The sequence below is a fragment of the Salvelinus fontinalis genome, chromosome 18, assembly GCF_029448725.1.
Source record: "Salvelinus fontinalis isolate EN_2023a chromosome 18, ASM2944872v1, whole genome shotgun sequence".
Lineage (NCBI taxonomy): Eukaryota > Metazoa > Chordata > Actinopteri > Salmoniformes > Salmonidae > Salvelinus > Salvelinus fontinalis.
The window spans coordinates 51,042,621-51,068,986 of record NC_074682.1 but is presented as its reverse complement, the minus strand read 5'-3'; the positions used below and the strand labels follow the sequence as shown (position 1 = coordinate 51,068,986).

Below are 26,366 nucleotides of genomic sequence, written 5' to 3'. Positions count from 1 at the left end.
GAGGACCCTACCCTTGTTCTGCCGGGGTCCCAACCCTTGTTCTGCGGAGGCCTCTACCCTTGTTCTGCGGAGGTCCCTACCCTTGATCTGCGGAGGTCCCTACCCTTGCTCTGCGGAGGACCCTACCCTTGTTCTGCGGAGGTCCCTTCCCTTGTTCTGCGGAGGTCCCTTCCCTTGTTCTGCGGAGGTCCCTTCCCTTGTTCTGCGGAGGTCCCTTCCCTTGTTCTGCGGAGGTCCCTACACTTGTTCTGCGGAGGTACCCACCCTTGTTCTGCCGGAGGACCCTACCCTTGTTCTGCGGAGGTCCCTTCCCTTGCTCTGCGGAGGTACCTACCCTTGTTCTGTGGAGGTCCCTACTCTTGTTCTGCCGGAGGTGCCTACCCTTGTTCTGCCGGAGGTGCCTACCCTTGTTCTGCCGGAGGTTCCTTCCCTTGCTCTGCGGAGGTCCCTACCCTTGTTCTGCCGGAGGTGCCTACCCTTGTTCTGCGGAGGTCTCTACCCTTGTTCTGCGGAGGACCCTACCCTTGTTCTGCCGGAGATTCCTTCCCTTGTTCTGCGGAGGTCCCTACCCTTGTTCTGCCGGAGGTGCCTACCCTTGTTCTGCGGAGGTCTCTACCCTTGTTCTGCGGATGACCCTACCCTTGTTCTGATGAGGACCCTTCCCTTGTTCTGCAGAGGTCTCTACCCATGTTCTGCGGAGGTCCCTACCCATGTTCTGCGGAGGTCCCTACCCTTGTTCTGCGGAGGTCTCTACCCTTGTTCTGCGGAGGTCTCTACCCATGTTCTGAGGAGGTTCCTTCCCTTGTTCTGAGGAGGTCCCTACCCTTGTTCTGCGGAGGTCCCTACCCTTGCTCTGCGGAGGTCCCTTCCCTTGCTCTGCGGAGGTCCCTTCCCTTGTTCTGCGGAGGTCCCGTCATGGCGTTACCAACCCCATGTTTGCATTGTGCCATACAGGTCAATCAACCCTAAGCACATTGCTTTTCAATTACAATAAGTCTCTCTTTTGTAACATGACCATGTTTTGTTTTTTTGCCTAGTAAATCTAGATACAAAACTCATTTGGTACAACGTCCTTCTGAGGAGTTCTTCTAAAGGCCTGTTACTGTAGCTTGGTTTCGCATGCATCGCCTCCCACTCCATGTTGTAGTTGTATACAGCACAAACAGCATGAATCCCACCCCATAATAATCCCAACTATTTTCAGCCAACACTCCCACTCATCAAAATCCAAAAGACAAGGCCTCCGATTTAGTATTCCATGCATGGTGTTACATAATGCCTTTGTTTTTCATGCTTGATCACTCCGCCAGGCACAAACATAGTTTATTAATGAACGGAGTGGCATGAGAGAGGGGAGGGGGGGGGGGGGGTTGAATCCTTGTGCACACCATAGGAACAATGCAGGGAGGCATGAAGACATGACGCCTCACCCCTTTTGAGGTCAGTGTTTAGCCTCCCTGAAGGACAGGTAATAACCTGTCATGATTGCACACCGACACAGACGTGATAGATGGCATACAGTATCTGACATGTTAATCACGTGGACACCTGAGCTGCCAGGGAGCATTGGTTAGTACAGCGGAGATGTTTCATGAAGAGAGATGTTTGCTGTTGGAAATGATAAACCCAGAGCATGTTGTTCCATGAATAAATGAGACAATTCTCCCCGAACTTAATAACGTACAAGTGGCATGAATGGATGTGAAGTCGCTCATCTCTTTTGATTTAATTGTAATGCAGGGTTATCAAGCGGGGTTAATGTGTTTGCTGTTTGCCTCTTTGCAGCGTCCTCCGCTTTTAAAGTTATTTTACAAATCCATGCAACAAAATAAAAAGAGTACAAAGGTCATTCAGACGCTTATGATTGTGTTCCGACTGATCAGATGTCCTTCGATCTGGTCTTTATCACACTGTCTCCCGAAGTCATCACAACAGCTGTGATTGGATACTTCGGTTTGGCTTATCCATCTGAAACTTCTGGTTCAAATTGGAACAAGTAATGTGTTTTTTGTCAGGGGCTCTACTTTGAGTTGTGCACGTTCCGTTCGGGATGGGGACCTGTCCTGGGCGCAACAGTGGTTTTAATTGAAATAGATTTTGTCTCAGCCAATGGCAGTGGTTTAATAGATAGTATATGTGACCCGGCCCGTCTGCGGTGTACAAATCCCCTTCACTCCTAACAGGTTCTGATGGCTGGAGTTAAATTACAAACACTGCCTCTCTGCTCCTTGATCTGTTGAGACAGATTTATGCACACACACACACACACACACACACACACACACACACACACACACACACACACACACACACACACACACACACACACACACACACACACACACACACACACACACACACACACACACACACACACACACACACACACACACACACACACAGAAGAAGTCAGCAACACACACACACATATTGTTGTGGGGATGTAACATCGCTCAAAGTCATGAAGTTCTAGAATGTCACTCCCTGTGGCTTGAGTCTGTAATGATTTACAATGTTTCATCAACGTTTCTGTAGCGTTCCTGTAATGTTAAAGCCTCTCAGTGCCCTAGTACACTAGATACCCAGACCGCCTCGCCATTCTCTTCACTCCCCCTCTGTGTATTACCTTCATCTCCTTCACTTACACTGCAAATTACATCATTTATTTAGGCTGCATTCTCTGGTTTAGTGGTGCCTCTACGTCTTCCTCTCTCTCTCTCTCTCTCTCTCTCTCTCTCTCTCTCTCTCTCTCTCTCTCTCTCTCTCTCTCTCTCTCTCTCTCTCTCTCTCTCTCTCTCTCTCTCTCTCTCTCTCTCTCTCTCTCTCTCTCTCTCTCTCTCTCTCTCTCTCTCTTTGTGGTGCGACTATTCATGTCTGTGTAGGTGTGTGTCGGAGGGAAAAATGGTGGGTCTTGCCATTTGATATCAGCCAATAGAATGGTGGGGCTTGTACTTTGATATCAGCCAATAAAAAGGTGGGCCTTGTCCTTTGGTATCAGCCAAGATTGACTGAACACCATCGGCAGGCTCTGTTGTGTGTGTACCTGTAGTTGAATTGTGGCCAGACCATTTGAACGCCGGAGCCAGGTCCATTGAGTCTAAATGTGTAGGTGAATGTCACAGGAGGTTGGTAGCACCTTAATTGGGGAGGATGAGCTTGTGGTTATGGTTGGAGCGGAATAGGTGGAATGGTATCAAACACATGGTTTCCATGGTTTCCATGTGTTTGATGCAAATATTATGAGACGTCCTCCCCTCAGCAGCCGCCACTGGTGAATGTGTTGATCACATTTCCAACCGTGTTGTGATAGCACCATTCTTTACACCACCGCACTACACTACAGTTGGTACCAGAAATATCAACGGCACTTAAAGAAAGGCGGTTGAGGTCAGTGCTTTGTTGCCACGCATGACTGAGTCTGACATAGCACCACCACTAGCCAGCCTGTTTCTGTGAAGTGACTGATTTTGGCTAATGGTGTTGTCGCTCCAACCGCCAGCATTCTGCTATAGACTTTATGGTTGTCTCACAGTAGTATGTGGTAGCGGTCTTTCCCTGTCTCTTTTATTTTATCCAGGATGATTCAGAGGACTTGGACAGGTGAAAATAAGTCCACTAGTTGGACTCCTTATTGTTCTCGCCCATTTTGGTATTTTTTGTGAGATAAAAAATGCACATCTGAGTTATCTTGTTGCAGGAAACAATGTGCTGGTATCTTCAAAGAAAAGGGGAAGCTGTATTCATTAGGGCACACCGTATCAAAACAGTTTAAAACGGTGTGCAAAGGAGAATTTGTATTTCTTATTGGAAAAGTTTCATGTTTTACTCCGTTTCTGATTGACACAGGAAGACAAGGAATGAGCTAGTGAGACAAGGAAGCCCCTTGAGTGCTGAGAGACTCCCTTTGTCTCGGCCCCTTTAGAGTGCTGAGACACTCCCTTTGTCTCGTCCCCTTTAGAGTGCTGAGACACTCCCTTTGTCTCGGCCCCTTTAGAGTGCTGAGACACTCCCTTTGTCTCGGCCCCTTTAGAGTGCTGAGACAGTCCCTTTGTCTCGGCCCCTGAAGGTGTAAGCGGTGACACTGCCTTTGTCTCGGCCCCTGAAGGTGTAAGCGGTGACACTGCCTTTGTCTCGGCCCCTGAAGGTGTAAGCGGTGACACTCCCTTTGTCTCGGCCCCTGAAGGTGTAAGCGGTGACACTCCCTTTGTCTCGGCCCCTGAAGGTGTAAGCGGTGACACTCCCTTTGTCTCGGCCCCTGAAGGTGTAAGCGGTGACACTCCCTTTGTCTCGGCCCCTGAAGGTGTAAGCGGTGACACTCCCAATGTCTCGGCCCCTGAAGGTGTAAGCGGTGAGAGTAGGTCTAGTGAAAGCAGATTAAATATTCAAAGGTCAATGAGCAGTTACGCAATGGCGGATCTGTAGTAAACAACAAGGCATTCCTAAGGATGCCAGGGAACAATGTGTACAGCTGAAATAGTATGACGTCTTATTTATAATTCACTTCTAAGTATTTCAGGTGCACTTGAATTGGTTTACAGTCATTTACAATAATGTTTTGGGTGGGCAGGTTTAGCATTTTGGTGATTATTCCATCGATCCTTTATGTAAAGCAAGCTAAATCATTCCAAATTCCAAATTGTATTTGTTTCTCTTCAACATTCTTTGTGTGTTTGATTGAGCCTACCTGAAGCACCAGCTGGGTGGGGTGTATCACTTTTGGGACGCTTCTATTGGTTCCATTGTGCCAGGAAATGTCAAAACAGCACAGCTAAAGTATTTGAAAGAAAACTATTTTGAACCCAGGTCTGACTCAAGCGCATACAACATATTTGAAAGGAGGAAATAATATTTTGTCCCAGGTCTGCTGAAAATTCTCCTGTATTGCTGAATTTACAGTAGGGGCTGAATTCCCTCTTTTTGGCTCTGATTGAAGTGTGGGAGAGGCAGATAATGATTAATCAGCAATCAACATCTCATAGGGAACCAGTCCTTCACCTAGCCTACACTAGTCCCGTGTGTGGCATCTCATGGCAAGCCTCACATATGCTGTACCTCAAAAGATAACATTTTATTCTCTGTGTCTAAGCGTGAATCAAATGGCGAACCGTCACAGGCCCAAAAACAATGAGGAAGAGAGAATATGATGGATTTTTTTTAGCATCCATGAGATTTTGAAAATGCAAAGAGGCTGTCTTTATCTCTCCATCAAGCTAATAAGGAAATTAATGAGCAAATTAATAATTAGTTAGGCAAATTAGCATACAACAATTAGCATACTGGAAACTTGCTGAAGATGCATCTCCCTGAATCAGACACTAGTCTCGCGCCTTCAGATAATTGTGGAAGCTTATTCATACTTGAAGCCTAAGCATTAGCTGAACATTGATTTGAAATTCCCCAATGACACGTGCATGCTATTACAGTCATGTTTGTAGTCCTACTGGGTAAATATGCTTAGCTGTGAAAGCAGATTAAGACAACATTGTGTTCACTTGTCCCAAATGACCTCAGCAATCTAAGGAAGTGGTCTTCAACAACTGTCCACTATTATTATTTTTGTTATGTGTGGGCTAGTGCGCTATTCAATCAAAGCCAACATCGGGAAGTTTCTCAGTTCAATCAAAACAACTTTCTGATGCAAGCATGTGCATTTCTATTTGTGTAATCCATAAGAGTACTTACAGTATATGTGAAACTATTTTGATATCAAACACTCTTTCCCACAAGCAGCGCTGGACACATTTAGTTTTTTGCTTTACCTTTCATTGAACTTAGCACCCAGTTTACCCATAGGGTTCAGGCACAACTTTAGCATTATCCACAGGTGACGTAAGCAAGTTTAGTTGGTTTTTGAAGTTTCAGTAAAGATTCTTGCGTCAGAGGCGCTGCGTGATGCTAAACAAATTGTGTTTTTTGATGAATATGTCCCTCTCCCAAAGCAAACCTGACACACGCCCAGAGGTGGTTGATTGACGTTTGTGCTGAAGGTATCAGACAATAGAGGGCAGTGCAGACAAGTCCAGTGTTCTCCCAGCAACCCCCTCTTTATGATTAGATTTCGATACTGTGCCTCAGGATAAAAAAAGCACCCACATTTAAAGTCAGAGAAGATGAGAATGATGTGGAATATGAGTGTCTGAATGCCCGTACTAGCATTCTAAATTGTAGGCATTTTGGGTATGTGAAAATACCATGCTTTATAATATATACAATTTCTGAAATGTAGTATGCTTTAAATGCCAGGATGTTAAACTCATTAGGTTTTTCATCTAGTAGAATTTGCTGCACACTATTGAGGAAGAGAATCATCTTTCGACACTGACGTGCTTTTTACAGCAGATAATCAGATAAGGGGACACGCTCTACCAAAGGAAGAGTTGCAGCTGCTACAGTAAAATGCTTATGGGGATCCTTAAAAAAAAAAAAAAACTAAAATGAATGAACGGCAGGGTTTATCGTAATTGCGCATTAGATGGCGCCTTCGCAGTATGGACAAGCCTAGTTTGTTGATATTTACATGTACTGCATTTGTTTCTTTCTAGACAGTGTGTTCTACATAGTATGTAGTATGATTAGTACACAGCATGCAGTTTAAAGGGGCCATCTGTAGTTGCTAGATCCATTTTTGGACTTACACATTTATGATAAGGACCCATTGGTTCTTGAAGAATATCACTTAGAATTGCCTCATGAACTTAGTTCAACTGTCGTAACCCATCAGAACCAAAAATATAAACTTGTTTTAGTCCAAGTAAATGTAAACAACCACTATATAGCCACAAAAACATGGTTAAAACTATACTTTTGATATCATGGATGGTCAGTCCATAGCTCTGTCTATGAATGTGAGAGTGGAAATATTTCTCCATCCCTCAGCTTTTTACAGAAACAGGGACGGGAAAATGCTTTGTTATTGTTTCAACAGCGGATTGCCGCTTTAAGTAAGTAGTAGGCGTGCCAGATTTCAGACATGGCCAGTGAATGAGGCAGAAGGTATATCTAGCAATGCAACCGGTTTAAACAGGTTTTTAGTAACAAGCAGTTACTTTAGGGTTCATTATGAAAGGGGGTTCATTATGAAAGCCAACAGGCTTTAGCAACACACAGTGACTTTAGGGTTCATTATGAAAGGGGGTTCATTATGAAAGCCAACAGGCTTTAGCAACACACAGTGACTTTAGGGTTCATTGTGAAAGGGGGTTCATTATGAAAGGGGGTTCATTATGAAAGGGGGTTCATTATGAAAGGGGGTTCATTATGAAAGGGGGTTCATTATGAAAGGGGGTTCATTATGAAAGCCAACAGGCTTTAGCAACACACAGTGACTTTAGGGTTCATTATGAAAGGGGGTTCATTATGAAAGCCAACAGGCTTTAGCAACACACAGTTACTTTAGGGTTCATTATGAAAGGGGGTTCATTATGAAAGGGGGTTCATTATGAAAGCCAACAGGCTTTAGCAACACACAGTGACTTTAGGGTTCATTATGAAAGGGGGTTCATTATGAAAGGGGGTTCATTATGAAAGCCAACAGGCTTTAGCAACACACAGTGACTTTAGGGTTCATTATGAAAGGGGGTTCATTATGAAAGGGGGTTCATTATGAAAGGGGGTTCATTATGAAAGGGGGTTCATTATGAAAGGGGGTTCATTATGAAAGCCAACAGGCTTTAGCAACACACAGTGACTTTAGGGTTCATTATGAAAGGGGGTTCATTATGAAAGCCAACAGGCTTTAGTAACAAGCAGTGACTTTAGGGTTCATTATGAAAGGGGGTTCATTATGAAAGGGGGTTCATTATGAAAGGGGGTTCATTATGAAAGGGGGTTCATTATGAAAGGGGGTTCATTATGAAAGGGGGTTCATTATGAAAGCCAACAGGCTTTAGCAACACGCAGTGACTTTAGGGTTCATTATGAAAGGGGGTTCATTATGAAAGCCAACAGGCTTTAGCAACACACAGTTACTTTAGGGTTCATTATGAAAGGGGGTTCATTATGAAAGCCAACAGGCTTTAGCAACACACAGTTACTTTAGGGTTCATTATGAAAGGGGGTTCATTATGAAAGGGGGTTCATTATGAAAGGGGGTTCATTATGAAAGGGGGTTCATTATGAAAGGGGGTTCATTATGAAAGGGGGTTCATTATGAAAGCCAACAGGCTTTAGCAACACACAGTGACTTTAGGGTTCATTATGAAAGGGGGTTCATTATGAAAGGGGGTTCATTATGAAAGCCAACAGGCTTTAGCAACACACAGTTACTTTAGGGTTCATTATGAAAGCCAACAGGCTTTAGCAACACACAGTTACTTTAGCGTTCATTATGAAAGCCAACAGGCTTTAGCAACACACAGTTACTTTAGGGTTCATTATGAAAGGGGGTTCATTATGAAAGGGGGTTCATTATGAAAGCCAACAGGCTTTAGCAACACACAGTTACTTTAGGGTTCATTATGAAAGGGGGTTCATTATGAAAGGGGGTTCATTATGAAAGCCAACAGGCTTTAGCAACACACAGTGACTTTAGGGTTCATTATGAAAGGGGGTTCATTATGAAAGGGGGTTCATTATGAAAGCCAACAAGCTTTAGCAACACACAGTGACTTTAGGGTTCATTATGAAAGGGGGTTCATTATGAAAGGGGGTTCATTATGAAAGCCAACAGGCTTTAGCAACACACAGTGACTTTAGGGTTCATTGTGAAAGGGGGTTCATTATGAAAGGGGGTTCATTATGAAAGGGGGTTCATTATGAAAGGGGGTTCATTATGAAAGCCAACAGGCTTTAGCAACACACAGTGACTTTAGGGTTCATTGTGAAAGGGGGTTCATTATGAAAGGGGGTTCATTATGAAAGGGGGTTCATTATGAAAGGGGGTTCATTATGAAAGCCAACAGGCTTTAGCAACACACAGTGACTTTAGGGTTCATTATGAAAGGGGGTTCATTATGAAAGGGGGTTCATTATGAAAGCCAACAGGCTTTAGCAACACACAGTTACTTTAGGGTTCATTATGAAAGGGGGTTCATTATGAAAGGGGGTTCATTATGAAAGCCAACAGGCTTTAGCAACACACAGTGACTTTAGGGTTCATTATGAAAGGGGGTTCATTATGAAAGGGGGTTCATTATGAAAGCCAACAGGCTTTAGCAACACACAGTGACTTTAGGGTTCATTATGAAAGGGGGTTCATTATGAAAGGGGGTTCATTATGAAAGCCAACAGGCTTTAGCAACACACAGTGACTTTAGGGTTCATTATGAAAGGGGGTTCATTATGAAAGGGGGTTCATTATGAAAGCCAACAGGCTTTAGCAACACACAGTGACTTTAGGGTTCATTGTGAAAGGGGGTTCATTATGAAAGGGGGTTCATTATGAAAGGGGGTTCATTATGAAAGGGGGTTCATTATGAAAGCCAACAGGCTTTAGCAACACACAGTGACTTTAGGGTTCATTATGAAAGGGGGTTCATTATGAAAGGGGGTTCATTATGAAAGGGGGTTCATTATGAAAGCCAACAGGCTTTAGCAACACACAGTGACTTTAGGGTTCATTATGAAAGGGGGTTCATTATGAAAGCCAACAGGCTTTAGCAACACACAGTGACTTTAGGGTTCATTATGAAAGGGGGTTCATTATGAAAGGGGGTTCATTATGAAAGCCAACAGGCTTTAGCAACACACAGTGACTTTAGGGTTCATTGTGAAAGGGGGTTCATTATGAAAGGGGGTTCATTATGAAAGCCAACAGGCTTTAGCAACACACAGTGACTTTAGGGTTCATTATGAAAGGGGGTTCATTATGAAAGGGGGTTCATTATGAAAGCCAACAGTCTTTAGCAACACACAGTGACTTTAGGGTTCATTATGAAAGGGGGTTCATTATGAAAGCCAACAGGCTTTAGTAACAAGCAGTGACTTTAGGGTTCATTATGAAAGCCAACAGGCTTTAGCAACACACAGTTACTTTAGGGTTCATTATGAAAGCCAACAGGCTTTAGCAACACACAGTTACTTTAGGGTTCATTATGAAAGGGGGTTCATTATGAAAGGGGGTTCATTATGAAAGCCAACAGGCTTTAGCAACACACAGTGACTTTAGGGTTCATTATGAAAGGGGGTTCATTATGAAAGCCAACAGGCTTTAGCAACACACAGTTACTTTAGGGTTCATTATGAAAGGGGGTTCATTATGAAAGCCAACAGGCTTTAGCAACACACAGTTAGTTTAGGGTTCATTATGAAAGGGGGTTCATTATGAAAGGGGGTTCATTATGAAAGGGGGTTCATTATGAAAGGGGGTTCATTATGAAAGGGGGTTCATTATGAAAGCCAACAGGCTTTAGCAACACACAGTTACTTTAGGGTTCATTATGAAAGGGGGTTCATTATGAAAGGGGGTTCATTATGAAAGCCAACAGGCTTTAGCAACACACAGTTACTTTAGGGTTCATTATGAAAGGGGGTTCATTATGAAAGGGGGTTCATTATGAAAGCCAACAGGCTTTAGCAACACACAGTTACTTTAGGGTTCATTATGAAAGGGGGTTCATTATGAAAGCCAACAGGCTTTAGCAACACACAGTTACTTTAGGGTTCATTATGAAAGGGGGTTCATTATGAAAGGGGGTTCATTATGAAAGCCAACAGGCTTTAGCAACACACAGTTACTTTAGGGTTCATTATGAAAGGGGGTTCATTATGAAAGCCAACAGGCTTTAGCAACACACAGTTACTTTAGGGTTCATTATGAAAGGGGGTTCATTATGAAAGCCAACAGGCTTTAGCAACACACAGTTACTTTAGGGTTCATTATGAAAGGGGGTTCATTATGAAAGGGGGTTCATTATGAAAGCCAACAGGCTTTAGCAACACACAGTTACTTTAGGGTTCATTATGAAAGGGGGTTCATTATGAAAGGGGGTTCATTATGAAAGCCAACAGGCTTTAGCAACACACAGTGACTTTAGGGTTCATTATGAAAGGGGGTTCATTATGAAAGGGGGTTCATTTTGAAAGCCAACAGGCTTTAGCAACACACAGTTACTTTAGGGTTCATTATGAAAGGGGGTTCATTATGAAAGGGGGTTCATTATGAAAGCCAACAGGCTTTAGCAACACACAGTTACTTTAGGGTTCATTATGAAAGGGGGTTCATTATGAAAGGGGGTTCATTATGAAAGCCAACAGGCTTTAGCAACACACAGTTACTTTAGGGTTCATTATGAAAGGGGGTTCATTATGAAAGGGGGTTCATTATGAAAGGGGGTTCATTATGAAAGCCAACAGGCTTTAGCAACACACAGTTACTTTAGGGTTCATTATGAAAGGGGGTTCATTATGAAAGGGGGTTCATTATGAAAGCCAACAGGCTTTAGCAACACACAGTGACTTTAGGGTTCATTGTGAAAGGGGGTTCATTATGAAAGGGGGTTCATTATGAAAGGGGGTTCATTATGAAAGGGGGTTCATTATGAAAGCCAACAGGCTTTAGCAACACACAGTGACTTTAGGGTTCATTATGAAAGGGGGTTCATTATGAAAGGGGGTTCATTATGAAAGCCAACAGGCTTTAGCAACACACAGTTACTTTAGGGTTCATTATGAAAGGGGGTTCATTATGAAAGGGGGTTCATTATGAAAGCCAACAGGCTTTAGCAACACACAGTGACTTTAGGGTTCATTATGAAAGGGGGTTCATTATGAAAGGGGGTTCATTATGAAAGCCAACAGGCTTTAGCAACACACAGTGACTTTAGGGTTCATTATGAAAGGGGGTTCATTATGAAAGGGGGTTCATTATGAAATTCAACAGGCTTTAGCAACACACAGTGACTTTAGGGTTCATTATGAAAGGGGGTTCATTATGAAAGGGGGTTCATTATGAAAGCCAACAGGCTTTAGCAACACACAGTGACTTTAGGGTTCATTGTGAAAGGGGGTTCATTATGAAAGGGGGTTCATTATGAAAGGGGGTTCATTATGAAAGGGGGTTCATTATGAAAGCCAACAGGCTTTAGCAACACACAGTGACTTTAGGGTTCATTATGAAAGGGGGTTCATTATGAAAGGGGGTTCATTATGAAAGGGGGTTCATTATGAAAGGGGGTTCATTATGAAAGCCAACAGGCTTTAGCAACACACAGTGACTTTAGGGTTCATTATGAAAGGGGGTTCATTATGAAAGCCAACAGGCTTTAGCAACACACAGTGACTTTAGGGTTCATTATGAAAGGGGGTTCATTATGAAAGGGGGTTCATTATGAAAGCCAACAGGCTTTAGCAACACACAGTGACTTTAGGGTTCATTGTGAAAGGGGGTTCATTATGAAAGGGGGTTCATTATGAAAGCCAACAGGCTTTAGCAACACACAGTGACTTTAGGGTTCATTATGAAAGGGGGTTCATTATGAAAGGGGGTTCATTATGAAAGCCAACAGTCTTTAGCAACACACAGTGACTTTAGGGTTCATTATGAAAGGGGGTTCATTATGAAAGCCAACAGGCTTTAGTAACAAGCAGTGACTTTAGGGTTCATTATGAAAGCCAACAGGCTTTAGCAACACACAGTTACTTTAGGGTTCATTATGAAAGCCAACAGGCTTTAGCAACACACAGTTACTTTAGGGTTCATTATGAAAGGGGGTTCATTATGAAAGGGGGTTCATTATGAAAGCCAACAGGCTTTAGCAACACACAGTGACTTTAGGGTTCATTATGAAAGGGGGTTCATTATGAAAGCCAACAGGCTTTAGCAACACACAGTTACTTTAGGGTTCATTATGAAAGGGGGTTCATTATGAAAGCCAACAGGCTTTAGCAACACACAGTTACTTTAGGGTTCATTATGAAAGGGGGTTCATTATGAAAGCCAACAGGCTTTAGCAACACACAGTTACTTTAGGGTTCATTATGAAAGGGGGTTCATTATGAAAGGGGGTTCATTATGAAAGCCAACAGGCTTTAGCAACACACAGTTACTTTAGGGTTCATTATGAAAGGGGGTTCATTATGAAAGGGGGTTCATTATGAAAGCCAACAGGCTTTAGCAACACACAGTTACTTTAGGGTTCATTATGAAAGGGGGTTCATTATGAAAGCCAACAGGCTTTAGCAACACACAGTTACTTTAGGGTTCATTATGAAAGGGGGTTCATTATGAAAGGGGGTTCATTATGAAAGCCAACAGGCTTTAGCAACACACAGTTACTTTAGGGTTCATTATGAAAGGGGGTTCATTATGAAAGCCAACAGGCTTTAGCAACACACAGTTACTTTAGGGTTCATTATGAAAGGGGGTTCATTATGAAAGCCAACAGGCTTTAGCAACACACAGTTACTTTAGGGTTCATTATGAAAGGGGGTTCATTATGAAAGGGGGTTCATTATGAAAGCCAACAGGCTTTAGCAACACACAGTTACTTTAGGGTTCATTATGAAAGGGGGTTCATTATGAAAGGGGGTTCATTATGAAAGCCAACAGGCTTTAGCAACACACAGTGACTTTAGGGTTCATTATGAAAGGGGGTTCATTATGAAAGGGGGTTCATTATGAAAGGGGGTTCATTATGAAAGCCAACAGGCTTTAGCAACACACAGTTACTTTAGGGTTCATTATGAAAGGGGGTTCATTATGAAAGGGAGTTCATTATGAAAGCCAACAGGCTTTAGCAACACACAGTTACTTTAGGGTTCATTATGAAAGGGGGTTCATTATGAAAGGGGGTTCATTATGAAAGCCAACAGGCTTTAGCAACACACAGTTACTTTAGGGTTCATTATGAAAGGGGGTTCATTATGAAAGCCAACAGGCTTTAGCAACACACAGTTACTTTAGGGTTCATTATGAAAGGGGGTTCATTATGAAAGCCAACAGGCTTTAGCAACACACAGTTACTTTAGGGTTCATTATGAAAGGGGGTTCATTATGAAAGCCAACAGGCTTTAGCAACACACAGTTACTTTAGGGTTCATTATGAAAGGGGGTTCATTATGAAAGCCAACAGGCTTTAGCAACACACAGTTACTTTAGGGTTCATTATGAAAGGGGGTTCATTATGAAAGGGGGTTCATTATGAAAGCCAACAGGCTTTAGCAACACACAGTGACTTTAGGGTTCATTATGAAAGGGGGTTCATTATGAAAGGGGGTTCATTATGAAAGCCAACAGGCTTTAGCAACACACAGTTACTTTAGGGTTCATTATGAAAGGGGGTTCATTATGAAAGGGGGTTCATTATGAAAGCCAACAGGCTTTAGCAACACACAGTTACTTTAGGGTTCATTATGAAAGGGGGTTCATTATGAAAGGGGGTTCATTATGAAAGCCAACAGGCTTTAGCAACACACAGTTACTTTAGGGTTCATTATGAAAGGGGGTTCATTATGAAAGGGGGTTCATTATGAAAGGGGGTTCATTATGAAAGCCAACAGGCTTTAGCAACACACAGTTACTTTAGGGTTCATTATGAAAGGGGGTTCATTATGAAAGGGGGTTCATTATGAAAGCCAACAGGCTTTAGCAACACACAGTTACTTTAGGGTTCATTATGAAAGGGGGTTCATTATGAAAGGGGGTTCATTATGAAAGCCAACAGGCTTTAGCAACACACAGTTACTTTAGGGTTCATTATGAAAGGGGGTTCATTATGAAAGGGGGTTCATTATGAAAGCCAACAGGCTTTAGCAACACACAGTGACTTTAGGGTTCATTATGAAAGCCAACAGGCTTTAGCAACACACAGTGACTTTAGGGTTCATTATGAAAGGGGGTTCATTATGAAAGCCAACAGGCTTTAGCAACACACAGTGACTTTAGGGTTCATTATGAAAGGGGGTTCATTATGAAAGGGGGTTCATTATGAAAGCCAACAGGCTTTAGCAACACACAGTTACTTTAGGGTTCATTATGAAAGCCAACAGGCTTTAGCAACACACAGTTACTTTAGGGTTCATTATGAAAGGGGGTTCATTATGAAAGGGGGTTCATTATGAAAGCCAACAGGCTTTAGCAACACACAGTGACTTTAGGGTTCATTATGAAAGGGGGTTCATTATGAAAGCCAACAGGCTTTAGCAACACACAGTTACTTTAGGGTTCATTATGAAAGGGGGTTCATTATGAAAGCCAACAGGCTTTAGCAACACACAGTTACTTTAGGGTTCATTATGAAAGGGGGTTCATTATGAAAGGGGGTTCATTATGAAAGGGGGTTCATTATGAAAGGGGGTTCATTATGAAAGGGGGTTCATTATGAAAGCCAACAGGCTTTAGCAACACACAGTTACTTTAGGGTTCATTATGAAAGGGGGTTCATTATGAAAGGGGGTTCATTATGAAAGCCAACAGGCTTTAGCAACACACAGTTACTTTAGGGTTCATTATGAAAGGGGGTTCATTATGAAAGGGGGTTCATTATGAAAGCCAACAGGCTTTAGCAACACACAGTTACTTTAGGGTTCATTATGAAAGGGGGTTCATTATGAAAGCCAACAGGCTTTAGCAACACACAGTTACTTTAGGGTTCATTATGAAAGGGGGTTCATTATGAAAGGGGGTTCATTATGAAAGCCAACAGGCTTTAGCAACACACAGTTACTTTAGGGTTCATTATGAAAGGGGGTTCATTATGAAAGCCAACAGGCTTTAGCAACACACAGTTACTTTAGGGTTCATTATGAAAGGGGGTTCATTATGAAAGCCAACAGGCTTTAGCAACACACAGTTACTTTAGGGTTCATTATGAAAGGGGGTTCATTATGAAAGGGGGTTCATTATGAAAGCCAACAGGCTTTAGCAACACACAGTTACTTTAGGGTTCATTATGAAAGGGGGTTCATTATGAAAGGGGGTTCATTATGAAAGCCAACAGGCTTTAGCAACACACAGTGACTTTAGGGTTCATTATGAAAGGGGGTTCATTATGAAAGGGGGTTCATTATGAAAGCCAACAGGCTTTAGCAACACACAGTTACTTTAGGGTTCATTATGAAAGGGGGTTCATTATGAAAGGGGGTTCATTATGAAAGCCAACAGGCTTTAGCAACACACAGTTACTTTAGGGTTCATTATGAAAGGGGGTTCATTATGAAAGGGGGTTCATTATGAAAGCCAACAGGCTTTAGCAACACACAGTTACTTTAGGGTTCATTATGAAAGGGGGTTCATTATGAAAGGGGGTTCATTATGAAAGCCAACAGGCTTTAGCAACACACAGTTACTTTAGGGTTCATTATGAAAGGGGGTTCATTATGAAAGGGGGTTCATTTTGAAAGCCAACAGGCTTTAGCAACACACAGTTACTTTAGGGTTCATTATGAAAGGGGGTTCATTATGAAAGGGGGTTCATTATGAAAGCCAACAGGCTTTAGCAACACACAGTTACTTTAGGGTTCATTATGAAAGGGGGTTCATTATGAAAGGGGGTTCATTATGAAAGCCAACAGGCTTTAGCAACACACAGTGACTTTAGGGTTCATTATGAAAGCCAACAGGCTTTAGCAACACACAGTGACTTTAGGGTTCATTATGAAAGGGGGTTCATTATGAAAGCCAACAGGCTTTAGCAACACACAGTGACTTTAGGGTTCATTATGAAAGGGGGTTCATTATGAAAGGGGGTTCATTATGAAAGCCAACAGGCTTTAGCAACACACAGTGACTTTAGGGTTCATTATGAAAGGGGGTTCATTATGAAAGGGGGTTCATTATGAAAGCCAACAGGCTTTAGCAACACACAGTGACTTTAGGGTTCATTATGAAAGGGGGTTCATTATGAAAGGGGGTTCATTATGAAAGGGGGTAAGCATTTAGAATTAGTCTATGAGAGGATGCGTCACGCTCTGAAGAGTTCATGAACATTATTGTCCTTGAGTACTGAAAAGAACACAATGTACCAAAATGAAGGTGAATTACAACAAGCGTCCCCCTTCACTATAAGCACTACTTCAATCTGTGAATAGCATGATAGAAATGTCTAATGCATCATAATTGTTGTTCTGAAAATGGAAATGAATTCAGCTTGTATTATACTGTTTTATCATTAGCTGTGAGCTGTAGGCCCACACACCACCTGTTATTGTGGTATACCATTGTGTTTTAGAATTTCTACCAATAGACTTATATCAAATAAAAGTAGAGACTTCCTACTAGTCGACAGCTGCACCTTTATACTTCTGAAACTGATAACCAGTGTTTCGGAGTTTGGAGCTTTGCGTCAGAGAAACTGTCTGGGCAGGCGGTAGGCTGGCGAGAGAGAAAGACAGAGGAACTGTCTGGGCAGGCGGTAGGCTGGCGAGAGAGAAAGACAGAGGAACTGTCTGGGCAGGCGGTAGGCTGGTGAGAGAGAAAGACAGAGGAACTGTCTGGGCAGGCGGTAGGCTGGCGAGAGAGAAAGACAGAGGCATTGGAGTGGAAGAGGGCACAGCCTGCCAGAGAAGAAGCCCGCTGAGTGGAAGAGGCTTGTGTAGCAGAGACTGGGCACTGAAAGACTGGAAACTGGTTGGAGGGAGCACTGGCACAGATTGGCACGCTCTATTTGGTGGACTCCCAGACTAGAAAAAGAAAAGGAGAGCCGCACCGTCTAAGAGCTCAGATGCAATAATTTAATAACCTAATAACCAACATTTCGACAGTCTGGGAGCTCCATTTAGTGGACTCCCAGACTAGACCACAGATAGACACGCTCCCTATGATGGACTCCCAGACTAGACCACAGATAGACACACTCCATATGATGGACTCCCAGACTAGACCACAGATAGACACGCTCCATATGATGGATTCCCAGACTAGAACACAGATAAACGCGCTCCATATGATGGACTCCCAGACTAGACCACAGATAGACACGCTCCATATGATGGCCTCCCAGACTAGACCACAGATAGACACGCTCCATATGATAGGCTCCCAGACTAGACCACAGATAGACACGCTCCATATGATGGGCTCCCAGACTAGACCACAGATAGACACGCTCCATATGATGGCCTCCCAGACTAGACCACAGATAGACACGCTCCATATGATGGACTCCCAGACTAGATCACAGATAGACACGCTCCATATGATGGACTCCCAGACTAGACCACAGATAGACACGCTCCATATGATGGATTCCCAGACTAGAACACAGATAAACGCGCTCCATATGATGGACTCCCAGACTAGACCACAGATAGACACGCTCCATATGATGGCCTCCCAGACTAGACCACAGATAGACACGCTCCATATGATAGGCTCCCAGACTAGACCACAGATAGACACGCTCCATATGATGGGCTCCCAGACTAGACCACAGATAGACACGCTCCATATGATGGCCTCCCAGACTAGACCACAGATAGACACGCTCCATATGATGGACTCCCAGACTAGATCACAGATAGACACGCTCCATATGATGGACTCCCAGACTAGACCACAGATAGACACGCTCCATATGATGGACTCCCAGACTAGACCACAGATAGACACGCTCCATATGATGGACTCCCAGACTAGACCACAGATAGACACGCTCCATATGATGGACTCCCAGACTAGACCACAGATAGACACGCTCCATATGGTGGACTCCCAGACTAGACCACAGATAGACCCGCACCATATGATGGACTCCCAGACTAGACCACAGATAGACACGCTCCATATGGTGGACTCCCAGACTAGACCACAGATAGACACGCTCCATAGTATGGACTCTCAGAGTTTAGATGCAAATGAAGAAGGTGAGCCAGAGTGGCACCACATTTTCACACACTGTCACTGTCACGCTCTTGGTTAACTCAAGTATAAGGATGTGACAGACAACTTTATTGCGGCACACATTTAACGATAATGTTTCATTTGATACTGGTGTTGTAAACCTGGAATGTGCTTTCAAATTAAATAGTAAGGATGGATTCACAATTAATGCAATGCCGCAAAGTGGGAGCCTGGCCCAAGATATGTTTGTGTCGTCCAGGGGGTTGGGTAGGCTACTTTCTAAATGTAATCTGTTACAGTTACTAGTTACTTGTCCAAATTGTTAATGAGTCACACAACTTTTGGGTTACCCATACCCAGCAACATAATCTACCTTTTAGATGAAGAACACAATCATCAAAAGCATTTGGTGTGTCATCATAGTGGTCTCTGACTTGTGGTCGGACTCACTCAGGTGGAACAAACTTAAACTACTATTTTTCCTTTATAGTTTATTTAGTAAATGTTTCTTACTTTTTAAAACTCTGTATTGTTTGTTTTAAGAGCTCGTAAGAAAGCATTTCACATTTCACCTGTTCTATTCTCCTCGTGTGACAAATGCATTTTGATTTGATTTGTTTCAGTGAATCTCAAAGAAATCTCGATGCAGGTACTATGTAAAACACCAAAATGTCCCTAATGTTCAAAACTAAATTATTATGTAAAACACAACCAAAATGTCTCTAATGTTCAAAACTAAAGCCAGCATATGCCCTAAAAAAGACCTAATTTCCTTCTGTCTGAAAGCCAATTGCATTTTTTCTAGCTATTCGATTGCCCAGGAGTCAGACTTGACCAGTTCACATTTATTGGGAGAAATGGAAGCCAAATTCCCATGTTTTCATCCTGTCAGTTCAAATCCGTCAGGCCTGGATGAGCATGACAAATGTCGGGAGGAAAAATCCCTGGTCTACCTATAAGCCGAACCTCCGGCCCTAACTCTATCCCCCTGAGGAGAGAAACAGAGGAGGGAGGGCCTCCGAAAAGCAGAGGGATTTGGAAAAAAGAGAGACAGAAAGAGACAAAAAAGGATTGCAAGAGAGAGAGAAAAACGAGACTGGCAAGCCTGCTCCTCGCTATATTGGAGAGGAGTGCTGTTACCAGGGCAACTAGTAGCCCCCTGATTGGTATTTGGAGCAGCAAGCGGATTTGCTGTTCTGCGGTCAGCTAATATGGCGCGTGGCTACTCCTCTCACAGCGGCGTACCCACAATCCACTGGGCAGGGGGACGGTGGTCATCCGCCGCTGGGCAAGGCGCCCCCCTTCGTTTGGTCGTGCCTCGCGGCGGAGGATGGTGGGGGCAGCGGAGGGGGCGGCAGAGAGGGCGGCGAAGGATGCTGCAACGTCTCTCCATATTCTGATGGGCGTCATAATGAAACACATTTGTAATGAGCACGCTAGCCACACGATTAGATCTTGTTTGTTTTTGACACCGAAAGTCTCACTGTACGAACGCTCAAGAGTTTATCAGAAATACCTCAGTTCAAGGTCAGAGCTGAGGAAAAGAAAAAGAGGCAAAGACAGAGGGAAGGGAAAGACTAGCTGACAAAGACGGTAACGTTCTGCCAAAGGCAGAGGGACAGAGATGGTAAGACCCTGAGTTCCCTCGACACAGGAACAAGACTGTTCCGACTATCTGTGTTCATCATGGAAGAAACACCCACAGTACGTTCCATACAGCTTCTGAGGTAATGGTGTGCATAGATGCTCAAGCATATCAAAACATGTTCATTGATTTTGCCACAGGGAAGACGAGGACCGATATTTCACTATCAGTGACACCAATCAAAACCATTTTATCTGTTTATTTTATCTACACTGCTTACATGCCGATAAATTCATCATCCTTCATGTTTTGGAAGAATGCTAGTGCTATCTATAAATAAAAAGAGTGTGTTGAAAAATGTGCTTGCCTGAATGTTTGTGCCTCCTTCCCCCGTAGTCCTTGTGAGTGTGTGGTATGTATTTCTGTGTGTGTGTGTGTATGTGTGTGTCAGATGTGGAACAGGCAGTTGTGCATGGCTTGATGCCTAACTACACCCTGGGGGAGGTGAGGAAAACATGCACGTCAATATACCAATATTGACATCATATTTACTGTAATGTACAATTTACAATTTTATAGTTTCAGTGAATGTTCTTACAACGTTTTAACTTTTCCAATAGATGTACATTATAGACATACAGTACCAGTCAAAAGTTTGAACACACCTACTCATTCAAGGGTTTTTCTTTCTGCATTTTAGAATCATAGTGAAGACATCAAAACGATGAAATAGCACATATGGAGTCATGTAGGAACCGAAAAAGTGTTAAACAAATGTAAAATATATTTAACATTTGAGATTATTCAAAGTAGCCACCCTTTGCCTTGACAGCTTTTCACACTTGGCATTCTCTCAACCAGCTTCACCTGGAATGCTTTTCCAACAGTCTTGAAGGAGATCCCACATATGCTGAGCACTTATTGGCTGCTTTTCCTTCAATCTGCGGTCCAACTCATCCCAAACCATCTCAATTGGGCCGAGGTACCCCAAAACAGGTTTTTACAAATTTTTACAAATGTATAAAAAATAAAAAACATAAATGCTTTATTTAAATAAGTATTCAGACCCTTTGCTATGAGACTCGATAATGAGCTCAGGTGCATTCTGTTTCCATTGATCATCCTTGAGATGTTTCTACAACTTGATTGGAGTCCACCTGTGGTAAATTAAATTGATTGGACATGATTTGGAAAGGCAGAGCTCCGAGACAGGATCGTGTCGAGGCACAGATCCGGGGAAGGGTACCAAAAAACATAGTGGCCTCCATCATTCTTAAATGGAAGTTTGGAACCACCAAGACTCTTCCTAGAGCTGGCCGCCCAGCCAAACTGAGCAATCCGAGGAGAAGGGCCTTGGTCAGGGAGGTGACCAGAACCCGATGGTCACTCTGACAGCGCTCCAGAGTTCCTCTGTGGAGATGGGAGAACCTTCCAGAAGAACAACCACCTCTGCAGCACTCCGCCAATCAGGCATGGTCTGTTGAAACCAAGACTGAACTCTTTGGCCTGATGGGCCAAACCTCAAGTCTGGAGGAAACCTGGCAGATTCTGATGTTAGATTGGGTTCAAGTCCGGGCTCTGGCTGGGCCACTCAAGAACATTCAGAGACTTGTCCAGAAGCCACTCCTGTGTTGTCTTGGCTGTGTGGTTAGGGTTGTTGTGCTCTTGGAAGGTGAACCTTCGCCCCAGTATGAGGTCCTGAGCGCTCTGGAGCAGCTGTTCATCAAGGATCTCTCCATACTTTGCTCCGTTCATCTTTCCATCGATCCTGACTAGTCTCCCAGTCTTTTTAAAATTCTTAAAGCTCTGTCAAATTGGTTGTTGATCATTGCTAGATAGCCATTTTCCAGTCTTGCCATATATTTACAAGTCGATTTAAGTCAAAACTGTAACTAGTCCACTCAGGAACATTCAATGTTGTCTTGGTAAGCAACTCCATTGACGACTTTGCCTTGTGTTTTAGGTCATTGTCCTGCTGAAAGGTGTTTGTCTCTCAGTGTCTGTTGGAAAGCAGACTGGAACAGGTTTTTCTCTAGGATTTTGCCTACTCAGCTCTATTCCATTTATTTTTTAACAAAGAAACTCCTTTGTCCTTGCCGAGGACAAGCATACCCATCACATGATGCAGCCACCACCATGCTTGAAAAGATGAAGGGTGATACTCAGTGATGTGTTGTGTTGGATTTGCCCCATCCATAACACTATGTATTCAGGACATAAAGTTAATTTCTTCATCATATTTTTTGCACTTTACTTGAGTGCCTTATTGCAAACAGTATGCATGTTTTGGAATATTTGTATTCTGTACAAGCTTACTTTTTTTGACTCTATCATTTAGGTTAGTATTGTAGAATAACTACAGTGTTGTTGATCCATCCTCAGTTTTCTCCTATCACAGCCATTAAACTCTGTAACTGTTTTAAAGTCACCATTGCCCTCATGGTGAAATCGCTGAGTGGTTTCCGTCCTCTCTGGCAAGGACGCCTGTATCTTTGTTTGACTGGGTGTATTGATACACCATCCAAAGTGTAATTAATAACTTCACCATGCACAAAGGGATGTTCAATGTCTGCTTTTTTTTACCCGTCTACCAATAGGTGCCGTTCTTTGCAAGGCATTGAAAAACCTCCCTGGTCTTTGTGGTTGAATCTGTGTTTTAAATTTACTGTTCAACTGAGGGACCTTACATATAATTGTATGTGTGTGGTATAGAGATGAGGCAGTCATTCCAAAATCATGTTAAACACTATTATTGCACACAGGATAAGTCTATGCAACTTATTATGTGACTTGTTAAGCAAGTCCTGAACTTATTGAGCCTTGCCCTAACGTTTGACTCAAGGTATTTCAGCTTTTAATTTTTAATTAACTTGGGAAGTCTTCCTTTGCCCATCTTAATATTTTATTTTTATTGACCAGTCTGAGATGGCTACTCCATTCTGTGAATACAGCATTGTACGAGAACTTCAGTTCTCTTCAGAACTTCAATTTCTTGCATGGAATTGCCTTCATTTCTCAGAACAAGAATAGACTGACAAATTTCAGAAGAAAGGTCTTTGTTTCTGGCCATTTTGAGCCTGTAATCGAACCCACAAATGCTGATTCTCCAGATACTCAACTAGTCTAAAGAAGGCCAGTTGTATTGCTTCTTTAATCAGAACAACAGTTTTCAGCTGTGCTAACATAATTGCAAAGGCATTTTCTAATGATCAATTAGCGTTTTAAACTGATAAACTTGGATTAGCTAACACAACATGCCATTGGAACACAGGAGTGATGGTTGCTGATAATGGGCCTCTGTACGCCTATGTACAGTAGATATTCCATAACAAATCTGCCGTTTCCAGCTACAATAGTCATTTACAACATTATCAATGTCTACACTGTATTTCTGATCAATTTGATGTATTTTTTAATGGACAATTTTTTACATTTTCTTTCAAAAACAAGGACATTTCTAAGTGACCCCAAACTTTTGAACGGTAGTGTACACAGAACATGGCTGCCATGTTCTCAGAATATAAGATGTTAATGTTCTAGACACATTTCATGGGAACGTTGCAAGAACATGTTTCCAGTTTCTGTGGGTTAAGAGAATACTCCACCAACGTCCCCAAATATACACAGAACACGGTTGCCATGTTCTCAGAACAGAAGGTATTAATCTTCTAGACACATTTCATTGGATTGTGACAAAAACATTGTGTCCAGTTTTATGTTGTTTAGGAGAATATTCCATCAATGTCCCACCAAACATACATGGAACACGGTTGCCATGTTCTCAGAACAGAAGATATATTGGGAATGTTGCAAAAATATTTGTGTGTGTGTCCCACAAATCTATGAGACCTTGTTACTGTTGTCGAGCCAATCAAGGCCCTAATTGGTGAACCACTGATTCATTCATAGCTCTTTGTCAAGGATACTTACACACTTCGTGTTCTTAAGATAGTGATTTCAACTTGCATTTTTGACACACTTTAAGATACACGATTACATTGTGCATGTTCAAATAATCAGTAATTATTATTTAACATGTCCTCACCTGGGATTTGAACTCACAACCTCTTGGTTCATTGTATTCCGAACTTCCTGCTACGTCACCATGTAGGTGTCAAGCCTCAGTTAATCTGCCTATTCTCTCATCATTGGTTTTATTGACTTATTTCAGCAATTTAATGGTTTTCTGTATATTTGTCTAATGTTGGTGGGGCATATTAACCTGTTTTAATGGTACCCCTGTATCACTTTGATCAATAACATATTTTGTTGATTGTACTTTTAACAGAGCTGAGATTTACTTCAAAGTGCATTCACCCTATTGCTTCCACCTATCAAGTTGTTTCAGATCTACACAAGTGTGTGTCAGGGGTTGGAACCGGCTCAGGAAACAGAAATGGAACCGGGAATGAAAATGATCCATACTGTTCTGGAACAGTATCTTTATTTTTAAAAGCATGGGAATCGGTTAATAAGGTTATTTTAAGTTCCAGGCATTTTTTCTAGCCATCTCAAATTACATTCAAACTTCCTTCAAAGAAGCTGCTCTTCCTAGGTATAATTCTGTGGACCTAATTCAGATAATGCATGTCATAACAAGATGTCCTCAACCCTCTCTCACTCTCTCCCCACCTGCAAAATTTCAGTTGCATCTTAAGCCATAGCCTACACTTCCCTATTCGCACTGATTGCTGAAATAATTGAATGAGGTAAATATTTTTAAAAACGGTTGATTTCACAGCTTAAAAACGGAACCGAAAGCAACGATATAAACCGGTAAGTTTTTGGTTCGAACCGGTTCAGAACTTTATTTTGCTGGTCAGAACAGTGGAACAGAACTGAACAAACAAATACTGGTTCTGTTTAGAACGCAACCATTGTAAAATAATTTTGGTTCCAACCCCTGGTGTATGTGAGTACCCATAACAGACAAAAAAAGCTCTGAATGGATCAGTGGTTCACCACTCAGGGTCTTGAGTGGCTTGGCAACTGTAACAAGGCGTGATGTGTGATTAACTTTTTGGTTGAAAACATTTATTTGGGACCATCAGGCAACGTCCTTACAACTGATACAAAGAAATGTTATTGCAATGTTCTCATGAAACATGTCTAGAACATGAACATCTTACAAACTGAGAACATGGTAACCATGTTCTGTGTATGTTTAGTGGGACGTTAATGCAATATTCTCCTAACCCTCAGAAAACTGGACACAGGAATGTTCTTGCAAGGTTCCATAAAATGCCACATTCTAGATAAATTATGTTTGACGTTAAGGGAATGTTCTCCTAACTTTAAGACCAAAACATGCTAAAAAGGTTCTCAGAAGGTTTTTTGCTAATATATATAGAATGTTCTCCTAACAGGACACTCAAACGTTCTCTCTCCCGAGAGTTATTTGCTGGGTTGGTCCTCAGTCATTTTCTCTCTCTCTTTCTCTCCCTCTCTCCTGCAATACTCCACTCGTGGCCCCAGTGAGTTTCTGGGTGCAGTGTTAAAGCCTCTCTTTCTGAGCAGCAGTAGAGGGGTCAGTGGTCAGGTTTCCTCTCCCAGGATTAGAGTGCTCGTTACAGTGTTTACCCCAGAGGCACTCCCAGGTGCAGCAAAAACATTGTCGACCTCGGCTGTAGAATGGCAGGGTGCAGCTTTACGGTCTCACTCTATACCCCTGAGGCTCTCACTGTGCATTGTTATGATGTGTGTCCCAAACGGCACACTATTGACCAAAAGTAGTGCACTATGTGGGGAATACGGTGCCATTTGGGACACCGCCGTGGTCTTAATCTATTACGATGAGGCCTGAGGGGGGAAGCACCTCTCCAGCAGCTCACTCTGATCCCCTTACAGAGCCACAGCACCGCCAGGTATCCACTAGATCAGTCTTAGAGCCACATCACTGTCAGGCATCGACTAGATCAGGCTTAGAGCCACAGCACCGCCAGGTATCCACTAGGTCAGGCTAAGAGCCACAGCACCGCCAGGTATCCACTAGGTCAGGCTTAGAGCCACAGCACCGCCAGGTATCCACTAGGTCAGGCTTAGAGCCACAGCACCGCCAGGTATCCA

The 26,366-nt window shown here is 42.8% G+C and overlaps 1 protein-coding gene across 3 annotated transcripts in view; it reads left to right on the top strand.

Moving 5' to 3' along the window:
- Nucleotides 1–26,366, top strand: part of LOC129815714 (solute carrier family 12 member 5-like) — a 317,619-nt gene that overhangs the window by 29,584 nt on the left and 261,669 nt on the right. The window lies entirely within an intron of this gene.